The sequence below is a fragment of the Diabrotica virgifera genome, chromosome 2 (genome assembly GCF_917563875.1).
Source record: "Diabrotica virgifera virgifera chromosome 2, PGI_DIABVI_V3a".
NCBI classification, from domain to species: domain Eukaryota; kingdom Metazoa; phylum Arthropoda; class Insecta; order Coleoptera; family Chrysomelidae; genus Diabrotica; species Diabrotica virgifera.
The window spans coordinates 281,223,913-281,236,486 of NC_065444.1; the positions used below are offsets into that span (position 1 = coordinate 281,223,913).

Here is a 12,574-nt window from a genome sequence, read left to right on the forward strand (position 1 = left end):
AAATACTTTTAAAATATAGCAGGATACATGGAGGGACTCCCCAACCAAGCTGTACGAAGTTGACATTAACCACAATACAATTCCACAATTCAAAAATAGAAGAGAACAAGTAATCTTCACTCGTTTCCGGATTGGCCATACTCGATTAACCCATGACTACATGCTACAACGTGCCGATCAACCTGTGTGTGATTTGTGTAGAAGTGTCCTTACCGTAAAACATTGTTTATTGCAGTGTCCGAAGTATAAAGTGCAACGAAAAAAGTACAACATACCACCAACATTAAATGGTGCACTCGGAAAAGACAGTGATACAAAAAGCATCTTCACATTCCTCAAAGACAACCTCTTATCAAGAATATAGTATTTTACTTTACTTTGTATAGTTTAGGGCTTTTTATAATTTCCTATTGTTATGTTTAAAATCTACTTTTAATTTATAATTTTGTAACACAATCCATACACGCTAATAACCCTGCGTGGTTGATGCGTAATGCAAGGAAAAAAAAAAGATTGAACAAGACTAGACCTTCAAACCCTAATAAGAAAAACACAAGATGGAGACGAATTTGCGGAAGTTATCGCCAACCACGAATATTTTTGATATATAAAACAAGACTAAAAGCTGATTTATTGTGTATGTTTAATTTATACACAATCAAACTTATATGGAATCACCATGCATTTGAAACTTGTAGCTTTTGAAAGCTATTGGTGTAACTACTTCGGTTGAAACGATAAGAAGAAGAGTTCTTGTGCCCAAGGACTATATACACATAGTTTCAAAAGTCATGCATCACCCCTCGTATTTACGATGTTTACGCTTTTATAAATCCGTATTTTTATCACATATTTAATGGACTTTTTTATAAAAAATATACCATTTTTGGTTTTTTATTTTATTTGATTACCCATTTAATTGACCTGGTTTTGCCAAGGTGTAAACATTTGAAAAATTTATTCTGGTGAAATTTTTGAAAACGTGATTAAAAATGAACCGTACTTTAATTTCTGAGTTGGACCGTATAAAAATTATCGATTTAGTTGAAGAAGGCCATTCACAGAGGTTCGTGGCGGAAAGAGTGGGTGTTTCTCAGAGTGATGTCTCACGAATATGGAATAGGTTCCTAGAGGCAAACTCGATACGGAATAGAGCTCGGTCTGGTAGACCCCGAGTTACCAATGATCGACAGAATAAATATATCAGAATTTCCATCCGTAGAAATTCTTTTATGTATGTACCAGCCCTCCAAAGAGAATTCAGGCATGCTACAAGACTCCGAGTATCGTTGTCTGCAATACGAAGAAGAATTTTAGACTCAGGTTTGAGGAGTCGTCGACCAATAGAGTTCCTCAGCTACAACCTAGACATGTTTTGGACCGCCTCTAGTGGACTTAAGAACACATACAGCTCCCCCAAAAATTTTGGAATTTTGCGCTTTTTTCTGACGAGACCAGAATCTGTTTAAATAGTGATAACCGGCGAATTCGTCTGTGGCTAGTTGTGCAGCTTTTGTTGGCTCTCACCACACACAAATTCGCCGGTTATCACTATTTAAACAGATTCTGGTCTCGTTTGAAAAAAGCGCAAAATTCCAAAATTTTTGGGGGAGCTGTATGTGTTCTTGAGCCCACTGGAGGCGATCCAAAACATATCTAGGTTGTAACTGAGGAACTATTATTGGTCGGCGTCTCCTCAAACCTGAGTCTAAAATTCTTCTTCTTATTGTAGACAACGATACTCTGACTCCTGTAGCATGCCTGAATTCCCTTTAGAGGGCTGGTACAGACATAGAAGAATTTCTACGGATGGAAATTCTGATACGTCTATTCTGTAGATCATTGGTAATTCGGGGTCTACCAGACCGAGCTCTATTCCGTATCGAGTTTGTCTCCAGGAACCTATTCCATATCCGTTAGACATCACTCTGAGAAACATCCACTCTTTCCTCCACGAACCGCTGTGGATGGCCTTCTTCAACTAAATCGATAATTCTTATACGGTCCAACTCAGAAATTAAAGTACGATTCATTTTTAATCGCGTTTTCAAAAATTTCACCAAAATAAATTTTTAAAATGGTTACACCTTGGCAAAACCATGTCAATAAATGGGTATTCAAATAAAATAAAAAACCAAAAAAGGTGTATTTTTTATAAAAAAGGCCCATTAAATATGTGATAAAGATACGGATTTATAAAAGCGTAAACATCGTGAATACGAGTGGTGATGCATAACTTTTGAAACTATGTGTATGTAGAAGGAGAAAGTTACGGGATCCCAAGATATCCAGGTAGCACAAGATTGATCATGTAAATTGGTTTCTTCAACACCAAAACTGGAACGTGTACTTAGAGAGCAGAAAGACAAGCAAGAAAGAAAATTGCCATATCTGTTCATAAATATAAAAGATGACGTATTATGTTCTGGGAAAAAGTGATGATCGATAAAAAAAATCCTTTTCATCCAACTTTAATGGGGCTTTTCATTCACAGTCATTTGTTTCGAGCTTCTGTCATCTGTCACATAATATTAATATATCTACGATATACGTTATTGGTATATACAATAATACAAACTCAAGACGTATGACGTAGATATATTAATATTAAGTGACACATGACAGAAGCTCGCAACAAATGACAATCGATGAAAAACCATATAGGTTGCAGGTAATGTTGATGTGATTCTATAACCTGTAGTTAGGCTCCTGAGAGATGCGATGGAAGAAAATTTAATTTAGCATTAATTCGCTTGAAATAATAAAAAAAGAATGTGTGTGTACTTTGTACGCACGTAAGAAGTTATATTTCTATTATAATATAATTTCAACGAAATAAATATACCTACTACTTAACAGTTACAATACAATAAATTAACAATAATTACCAAAAATGAACCAAAACTTTTGCTATTTAACAATGCCAAATATTAAAAAAAAAAAGAAAAAAATATGAATCGTCCGGGATTTGAACCCGCAATCTCGCGACTTTTTGATCTCTAGTCCAATGTTCTACCAACAAGGCCATCAAGCCGCATGCTAGTTACCTTTCAGATATACATAATTATACATCACGGTGACAAGTGAAATATAAAAATAGATGTTTTATTACTTTACGCCCAAGGAAGACAAATCCAAAGACACAAAATTATAATAAAAAACCTTTTAAACCACCTTTTTCAAATTGCGCAGTTGTATTATTAATATTAATGTTAATAAATGAAATATAAATATTTTGACGTTTCACAATTTGACAATTAACTTTTAACTGCAGTGCCTTAAAAATTTTAAAGCACTAGTGCCTTAAAGTAGCATTTTTAACGCTCCTATGGAGTCCTAAAAATTGCATTTTTAACATGTTTGTAGAAAAATATATTTAAAAACACTAATATATTCTTTCCACACCTTTTCTGGACTGAAATACTAGTCCTAGTCCGAAAATACTTCCTAAGGGAGCAAGAGCTTTTTAAACATGGCGTCTTTTAATTAGTTTTTCTTAAATACCTCCAGAACGCTTCTAGTTAGAAAAACGAAAATTGGTAGGCATATTTACCTTTCAGAGATAAATTGATTTCATCTATTGTGAATTTCTAGTACCGGTCATAGGCGTCCGTTTTGGGTGGAGCAACGGTTATTTTATCGCATAACTTTTTTGTCTTTAGTTTTAAGCATTATTTATACTAAATTATTATATTGTGAGAGATTCTAGTACTAAAAGGTACTCTTGCTTTAAGTCGGTAGGACACACCGTTTTCTAGAAAAAACGATTTAACAATTTTTCGTTTCCTTAATTAAAAAAAAATGAAGAAATTAACAAAAAACGGTGTATTTTACCAACTTAAAGCAAGAGTAACTTTTACTACTAGAATACCTCATAATTTAATAATCTAGTGTCGAAAATTCTTAATAATATACGACAAAAAAGCTATGCGATAAAATCACCGTTGACATACCCAAAACGGACGCATATAACCGATACCAGAAATTCGCAAAAAATGAAATCGATTCATCTCTGGAATATAAATAATCGTACCAGTTTTCGTTTTTCTAAATAGTTTTTTTTAAATTTTTTTTTGATATTCAGAAAACGGTGTATCCTATCGACGTAAAGTAAGATTAGCTTTTAGTACTATAATACCTTACGTTTTAATAATCCAGACTCAAAAATGCTTAGAAATTAAAAACAAAAAAATTATGCGATAGTATAACTCTTGCCCTACCCAAAACGGACATCTATGACCGGTACTAGAAATGTGCAATGGATGGAATCGATTTACTTCTGAAAATAAATATTTGTACCAATTTTCGGTTTTCTGAATAGAAGCGTTCTGGAGATATTTAAGAAAAACTAATTACCAGACGCCATCTTCTACTAGCTCTAGCTCCTTTAGGAAGCATTTTCGGACTAGATGAATTGGGTTAAATTGTCTTAAAATTATCTGAGGTAAATCTCCTGTCTCCGTTTGTCGGTAGAGTTTCTGGACACCTGGATAATATTGTCTATTTTCAGTAAATTAAATAGTTTAAATCGAGGTTAATATTATTTGAAATAATATTCTACCGGATAACTAGAGTTATAGACTTATTGATTTTACTTTCACAAATACAGTATTTAACTTGGCTAAAACAAAACAAAAAAGTTTCTATACCTACTCTTGGCATAATAAAAAATAACTAAATTTTATTTATCATTGATTAAGTGGATATATTTTGAGAATATTACTAAGTTCTTTTATGACCAATATATTTAAGAGATTCAGATTTCAAAAGTTTTCTGAAGTATTCAGACTGAAGGATAGCGTGTCAGAGAGAATTTCCAACTAATATTTTAGTAGATAAAGAAGTTAAATTCAGCGACAAAATGTGTCACAAATTGTAACCTCACAAGGGAATACTTTAGAAAAACTTACAATGATGTAAAAACTTCTGACATATTATAATGGTATCTCTTTATTATAAAATTTATATTATACAAAAATTTTTAAAAAATTCACAAGGAAAATTTCCTATAGCCTGCTGTTACCTAAAATAAGTATAATAGGACGGGATCCGAATAGGAAGTCGAAATGTACCCATCTGCTTGCAGGATGAGACATTTTTTTTATTAAATTTCATACATAGACAAACACGACAAGCATGGATTGCCTATCAAAATCGTGTCATAGCTATCCTTGAGGGAGGGAGGGGCGTAGGGTTGAAATCAATATTTCATGCATATTTTTGAAGTTATTCTTCTTTACACGCGATGCGATTGAGAGTAAAATTTCATAAATCTGCGCGCATGCGCACACAGACAGTAATAGTTCGTTGCTAATCTTTCAACATAGGTATGTATGGTGTATGTATCTGTATCAGCGCAAATAAGTCATTAAAATAATATATTAGTGTTTTTAGTAAATGTATTATGTATTATAATTTTTGGATTTGTCTTTCTCTGTAGTAAGATAATAAAATATTATGTAGGTATAACATTTTTGTAATATGTCTATTTGTCACCGTGTTGTGTAATTATATCCGAAACTTACGTGTCATTTAAAGAAGCTCGGTGGCGTAGTTGGTAGAGCGTTGGGTCAGTGATTGGAAGGTGGCACCGGTCGCGGGTTCCAATCCTGGACGATTCATATTTTTTTTTTAATTTTTGGTTGTTTTAATAAAAAAATTTTGAAAGTGGTTGATAAGAAAGTTAGTTTAATATTTAAATAAAGACAAATAACCCGTTAAGTATATTTACTTCGTTGAAATTATATAATAGAAGAATAACTTAATATAAATACGATAAATACGTGCGTACAAAGTACACACACATTCTTTTTGTATTAAGTATGGTAGCATTATTTTATTTTTAAATTAAATAGGCATATTCAGTACAATTCATGTTACTCAAAAAAATTCAAGGAAAATACTGAAAAATAAGCCAACGGTGGCAAATTTTTAAATGACACCTCAAAATATAATGATTTTTGCGGTGGACATCAGAACGCATCATTGGATCACGGTAAACAAAAAATTCAAAAAGAATTTATTAGCTTATGAGTTTCTCGAGGTAATGCTGTCGAGTTTTTTTTTAGTTTTATCTAATTTTGATTTTTTGATATCACTGAGAAATCAAAACAACGATTTTTTTGCAAAAAAGGGTAAAAATTAACATATTTATTATTATTAAACAAAAAATACGCATACAACAAAAAATATCTCAACAGCGTTACCTCAAGAAATGTCTAAAGAAAATATATCAAAATTCCAGGTGGGTCGGTCAAGTAGTTTTTGAGTTACAATGTCTACAGCCTTTGAAAAAAGCAGTTTTAAGGAAAACGCGTTTAAAGTATTGTCAACTTTTATTTTCAATTTCTTTTTTGTCTTTCAAATCGTAAAATGATGCACACCGGAATATCTTTTTGAATCGCGGAGTAATTTACTAAAGAAAATGAGAACAGCTGTTGACCGTTGTTCACTACGTTCAAGCGTGCTGGCGCGAACCTGCTGCAAATAGAGTCGAAGGTAAAGCTATTTAACACTATCTCCCTATTTCCCTACCTTCGACTTGTTTTGCAGCAAGTTCGTGCCAGCGCGCTTGAGCGTAGGGAGAAACGGTCAACAGCTGTTCTTATTTTCTTTTGTAAATTACTCCGTGATTTAAAAACATATTCCAGTGTGCAGCACTTTACCATTTGACAGACAAAAAAGAAATTGAAAATAAAAGTTGACAATACTTTAAACGCGTTTTTCCCAAAACTGCTTTTTTCAGGCTGTAGACATTGTAATTCAGAATCTACTTACCAACTCACCTGGAATTTTGTATATTTTTTCTTTAGACATTCCTTGAGGTAACACTATCGAGATAGTTTTTGCTTTATGATTATTATTTTTTTTTTAAATAATAAATATGTTTATTTTCACCCTTTTGGCAAAAAAAATTCTTTGTTTAGACTTCTGAGTTATATCAAAAAGTCAAAATTGGATAAAACTACAAAACTCGACAGCGGCACCTCGAGAAATGCATAAGTTAATAAAACCAATTTGAATTTTTTGTTTACCATGATCCAATGATGAGTTCTGCAAAATTCATTATATTTTTTTAAAATGTTTTAAAATTTACCACCGTTGGCTTATTTTTCAGTATTTTTCCTTAAATTTTTTCTTGAGTAATCTATGAATTTTACTGAATATGTCTATTTAATTTAAAAATAAAATACCTCTTCCAATACTTTCAAAAAAAAATGTGCTTGAAATATTGATTTCAACCCCTACGGATCCGCTTAAGGATAGGTATTACACGATTTTGGATAGGCAACCCATGCTAGAAATATTTGTCTAAGTATCAAATTTAATAAAAAAAAAAAAGAATGTGTGTGTACTTTGTACGCACGTAAGAAGTTATACTTCTATTATAATATAATCTAACTTCATATTATGATTTCAACGAAATCAATATACCTATCTACTTTAAACAGTTTTTTGTATTGTATTTAAATATTAAACTAATTTTAGAAAGAACAAAAAGAATACCAAAAATAAAAAAAAGGATATGACTTTGTCTGGATTCGAACAGCGGACCTCTCGATCCCTAGACGAATGCTCTACCGATCAGCTACCACCGTTTTTGTATTCAGTCGATCATTTCTCGGACATAATTACAATCACGTTGACAGATACATTAATTGAAAATAAACATTTTCAATAATACTTATTAGGAGGAAGACAAATCCACAGACATAAAAATTATAATAAATATATTTACTAAAAACACTAATAATATATTCTTTTCACGCACACCTTATTTGCGCTACATAAATATGTAGCAACTAACAACATACTGTCGGTGTGCGCATGCGCCAGGGAATGTAAAAATTCACCCTCGTGCCTAAAGAAGTATAACTTCAAAAATGTTTCATCCGGCAAGCAGATGGGTACATTTCGACCTCCTATTCGGATCCTGTACTAGTCTAAGATCCGAATAGGAGGTCGAAATGTACCCATCTGCTTGCCGGATGAAACATTTTTTTATATTAAATTTCATACATAGACAAACACGACCAGCTTGGGTTGCCTATCAAAATTAAAAATAAAAGTTGACAATACTTTAAACGTGGTTTTTTCAACACTGCTTTTTTCAGGCTGGTAGACATTGTAACTCAAAAACTACTTGACCAACTCACCTGGAATTTTGTATATATTATTTTCTTTAGACATTCCTTGAGGTAACGCTTTCGAGATATTTTTTGTTTTATGCTTATTATTTGTTTAACAATAATATAATAAATATATTGATTTTCACCCATTTTTGCAAAAAAAATCTTTGTTTAGACTTCTAAGTGATATCAAAAAGTCAAAATTAGGTAAAACTAAAAAAACTTGACAGCGTTACCTTGAGAAACTCATAAGCTAATCAAATATTTTTGAATTTTTTGGTTACCATGATCCAATGATACGTTCTGATGTCCACCGCAAAATTCCTTATATTTTGAGGTGTCTTTTAAAAATTTGCCACCGTTGGTTTATTTTTCAGTATTTTTTCTTGAGTAATCCATGAAATTGTACTGAATATGCCTAATCTGATTTAAAAATAAAATAATTCTGCCATACTTCCAAAAAAATTTGTTTGGAATATTGATTTCAATCCCTTCGTCCCCCTTTATGGATAACTATGACACGATTTTGATAGGCAACCCATGCTAGAAATATTTGTCTATGTATGAAATATAATAAAAAACGAATGTGTGTGTGTGTGTGTGTGTGTGTGTGTGTGTGTGTGTGTGTGTGTGTGTGTGTGTGTGTGTGTGTGTGTGTGTGTGTGTGTGTGTGTGTGTGTGTGTGTGTGTGTGTGTGTGTGTGTGTGTGTGTGTGTGTGTGTGTGTGTGTGTGTGTGTGTGTGTGTGTGTGTGTGTGTGTGTGTGTGTGTGTGTGTGTGTGTGTGTGTGTGTGTGTGTGTGTGTGTGTGTGTGTGTGTGTGTGTGTGTGTGTGTGTGTGTGTGTGTGTGTGTGTGTGTGTGTGTGTGTGTGTGTGTGTGTGTGTGTGTGTGTGTGTGTGTGTGTGTGTGTGTGTGTGTGTGTGTGTGTGTGTGTGTGTGTGTGTGTGTGTGTGTGTGTGTGTGTGTGTGTGTGTGTGTGTGTGTGTGTGTGTGTGTGTGTGTGTGTGTGTGTGTGTGTGTGTGTGTGTGTGTGTGTGTGTGTGTGTGTGTGTGTGTGTGTGTGTGTGTGTGTGTGTGTGTGTGTGTGTGTGTGTGTGTGTGTGTGTGTGTGTGTGTGTGTGTGTGTGTGTGTGTGTGTGTGTGTGTGTGTGTGTGTGTGTGTGTGTGTGTGTGTGTGTGTGTGTGTGTGTGTGTGTGTGTGTGTGTGTGTGTGTGTGTGTGTGTGTGTGTGTGTGTGTGTGTGTGTGTGTGTGTGTGTGTGTGTGTGTGTGTGTGTGTGTGTGTGTGTGTGTGTGTGTGTGTGTGTGTGTGTGTGTGTGTGTGTGTGTGTGTGTGTGTGTGTGTGTGTGTGTGTGTGTGTGTGTGTGTGTGTGTGTGTGTGTGTGTGTGTGTGTGTGTGTGTGTGTGTGTGTGTGTGTGTGTGTGTGTGTGTGTGTGTGTGTGTGTGTGTGTGTGTGTGTGTGTGTGTGTGTGTGTGTGTGTGTGTGTGTGTGTGTGTGTGTGTGTGTGTGTGTGTGTGTGTGTGTGTGTGTGTGTGTGTGTGTGTGTGTGTGTGTGTGTGTGTGTGTGTGTGTGTGTGTGTGTGTGTGTGTGTGTGTGTGTGTGTGTGTGTGTGTGTGTGTGTGTGTGTGTGTGTGTGTGTGTGTGTGTGTGTGTGTGTGTGTGTGTGTGTGTGTGTGTGTGTGTGTGTGTGTGTGTGTGTGTGTGTGTGTGTGTGTGTGTGTGTGTGTGTGTGTGTGTGTGTGTGTGTGTGTGTGTGTGTGTGTGTGTGTGTGTGTGTGTGTGTGTGTGTGTGTGTGTGTGTGTGTGTGTGTGTGTGTGTGTGTGTGTGTGTGTGTGTGTGTGTGTGTGTGTGTGTGTGTGTGTGTGTGTGTGTGTGTGTGTGTGTGTGTGTGTGTGTGTGTGTGTGTGTGTGTGTGTGTGTGTGTGTGTGTGTACTTTGTACGCACGTAAGAAGTTATACTTCTATTATTATGATTTAAACGAAATTAATATACCTAACCGGTTATTTGTATTTTATTTAAATATTAAACTAACTTTCTTTACCTACCACTTTAAACAATTTTTATTAAAACGATACCAAAAATATAAAAAAAAAGAATATGAATCGTCTGGGATTTGAACCGTGGACCTCTTGATTTCCGGTCACACGCTCTACCACTGAGCTGACTAATTTAATACAAAAATACTTTAAATATACTTACTATTATTATAAAATATCTTGTTCCCGAGGAAGACAAATCCAAAGACACAAAAATTATAATAAATATATTTACTAAAAACACTAATAAATTCTTTTCACACCTTTTCTTGCACTGATATATTTATACATAACTAGAAAGATTCAGCAACTAAACGCCATACTGTCTGTGTGCGCATGCGCGCAGTATTATGAAATTTTACTCTCAATTGCGCCTAAAGAAATATAACTTCAAAAATGTTTCATACGACAAGCAGATGGGTACATTTCGACCTCCTGTTCGGATCTTAGACTATAGGTGTCACAAAGTTTCCTGGCGCATTCACCAATCGAATGCAAAAAGAATTATTAAGATCCGTCTTGTCGTTATTAAGATTAGTCTTTTGGCAAGGCCGATTTTAGTGCTTTATTGCTTCACCTATATAGGTATTTATTTAGTTTGACTTTTATCGATAGTGTCTATGTTTCAGTAAATTATATTAATATTTATAGATAACTAGATTATTTATGGGCTTATTGACATTTTTACTTTGAGTAGTAATTGCACAAGAGCTCTAAAATTATTGAATTTTTCCCGAGTGACACTTTGACAGTTTAAATTATGTCAAAGTGTCACGAGGGCAAAAATTCTATATTAATTTTAGAGATCGAGTGCAATTTGTTGCGATTATTTCATGAATAAAACTGTTCAAAACCAAAATTTTATTGTAATTTATTTATGTAAGTACAAATTAGTACAATTAAACAAACAGTTGTTATAAATATTAATTTGACGGTTGAAAGTCATCACTTTTATAATTTTTAAATCATTAATTGTCATTAATGTCACTGAATGTATATTTTCGTAGCAACGAAGGGCATCTCACGTAATATAATTGACGACGGGAAATTATCAAAAATTATCGATTTAATTTAGATTTCTGTAGCTTTCTATTGGTCAGAATCTCCCACGAATGAAATAATCAGAAATACTCTTTCTATACTCTGCGTATAACAAAAAACAACTGAATTATTTAGTGGCTATATTTTGGGAATATTACTTATGGCTAATTTTTCCTATATTTAAGAGATTCAGATTTCAAAAGTTTTCTCAAGTAATCGAGTTTTGTTCTGTCTGCGGTATAATGTGTCAGTAGAAATTTCGAACTAATATTTCAGTAGATCAATAAGTTAAATTCAGTGCAAATGTGTCACAAATTGTAACCTCAAAAGAGCATAAAAATATAAGCTTTTAAAAAACCCTACGACGAAGTAAAAACTTCTGATGTAAAAAGATCCTCTTACAAAGATTAAAAAACAATCCTTTTGGATAATTTAAACAACAAATTAAAATATAGATTAGAAAATTTTTTTATAGATTAAATAAAGGCAATTTATTATTATTATTATGAATTAAGATAATACTTCCTTGTAAATTTTTGTAAACTAGGGTACATAGCCAAAAACTAGAATTTTACCTTTTATCATAATTTATGGTTTTTGTTGAATATAAAGAAATGGTAGCAACTAAACAATAATATACTAAAATTATCAATTATGAAGGATTAAAATATGTAGAATTGATGTATCAAGAACTATTTACAAATAATACAACGATTTATTAACGATATCATAAAAATATGTGTGAATATGTAGGTTTTATTCTCTTTTTCTCCTTTTCTTTTTCCTCAGCTCTCATTCTTCGCCTTTCATTCATCTCCACCGTGTCTTCATTCCTCATATAAACATTTCTCTCTCATGTACCTTGGCACAACATATGTGTCCTTGGCCCACTTCCATATTCTCCTCGCTTTTCCTTACTTCCCTTTTCCTTAAACTTTTACAAGCTCTATCCTTTTTCTTACATATTTCTCAGTTCTTCGTTTGACCAAACAGTATCCCGATAGCCGATCGTAAAGAATGTCTTTCAAGTTTTGTATTGCTTGGATAACTTCTTCGTCTGTTGGCCTGTTATGTCTCTCTCTTTCTTTCGTCTTCCATGCCTTCGAGCTAGATTTCTACTTCTTGCAACCTCATCTCACTTCTTATATTTAGTCTCTCTTTGAAAGGTTTAAAAAAAGGTTTGAATTCATTCCTGTTCTGTTTAATCTACTTGTAGAATTTTCGCATTTCTATTTGTGTATTACACTTCTCTAGTTCTTTCAGTTGGTTTTGCATATGGTTCTTCTGCTTTTTTCAATACTTATTTTTCGTCTCATCTCGGTTGTCTATACTCTTCATCTATCTGTCTCGGTCCTCGTCCTTG

At 33.5% G+C, this 12,574-nt stretch overlaps 1 protein-coding gene across 1 annotated transcript in view; it reads right to left on the reverse strand.

The window, feature by feature from the left end:
- Positions 1–12,574, reverse strand: part of LOC126879895 (tachykinin-like peptides receptor 86C) — an 883,727-nt gene that overhangs the window by 387,895 nt on the left and 483,258 nt on the right. The window lies entirely within an intron of this gene.